We start from the raw sequence: 891 nt of genomic DNA, 5'->3' as shown, positions 1-891 counted from the left end.
TATAGATGTGCTCTAATTCAGCAGGTGATTAATATAGTAAACTGAGCTCATGAATTATATTAGATTTACTTTTTAACTTTTTAAAATGAGCTCTTTACATTTATTATTGTTTTGAATGGTCCTCTATTTTTACTTTCTCTATATATGCGTGTATTTAACCATCAGTAGCTTGGAAGGCTTTAATGGCATCAGAAAGGCTTTTTTCTAAGAGCTGTATGCAGGATGAATTATAATTGTTTGAGTTCTTCATGTGCATGAATGTGCTCTTCATATCTGTGTCATCATCCTTAATAAACACTTCACCTCTAATTACAGCCGCACACATGAACATGCAGTTTATTGGCCTTCTGTAAAATCTGACATTTCCACTGCAGCCTGCATCATTAGATTATTAATGCAATAATTAATAATATTAGGCAGCGGTCGCGGCAGTCGTCGTGTGAAGACCATCGACTCCACCAAGGGATAGAAGTATCGCTTTTTATTTGAGTTTTTCCATTTATTTGTTTATTGAAATGCTATATGCATGTCAATTTTATTTAATTTCTTTATTTTCTTAAACATGTACGTATATAGTATTTATAGAGTTGTAACTTTTAGTTTGTTACTTTTTCTTATTTGTAAGTCGCTTTGGACAAAAGTAAAGTAAGTAAAAGTATTAATAATCAATGTGTCGTGAGATGAAGCGAGTGATTAAGGGTTGTTTAATGCCGAACGGGTTAAACAGGAGTTTTGTTTTGCACGTCACATGACATGTTTTCATACGTCACAGTAAGTTGAGCTTTTTCCGTATATTTAATTTGTTTTCATATTTAGAAGCAAGCGCTGCAAAGTATTTCCGCTCTTGTAGAAACAATGTTCATTTTACGACATCCGCTTGCGCTTTTCGGC

General features: G+C 33.4%; 1 protein-coding gene across 1 annotated transcript in view; it reads left to right on the top strand.

The window, feature by feature from the left end:
- Positions 1-319, top strand: part of LOC306879380 (uncharacterized protein) — a 5,230-nt gene extending 4,911 nt beyond the window's left edge. Inside the window, exon 3 of the mRNA XM_079432271.1 lies at positions 1-319. This exon is cut by the window's left edge and continues 1,380 nt beyond it. The gene's annotated coding sequence lies outside the window, so the exon portion shown is untranslated.
- Positions 320-891: the final 572 nt, after the last annotated feature.

The sequence above is a fragment of the Barbus barbus genome (assembly GCF_936440315.1).
Source record: "Barbus barbus genome assembly, chromosome: 13".
In the NCBI taxonomy this organism is placed as follows: domain Eukaryota; kingdom Metazoa; phylum Chordata; class Actinopteri; order Cypriniformes; family Cyprinidae; genus Barbus; species Barbus barbus.
This window is presented reverse-complemented; position numbering and strand designations above follow the sequence as displayed.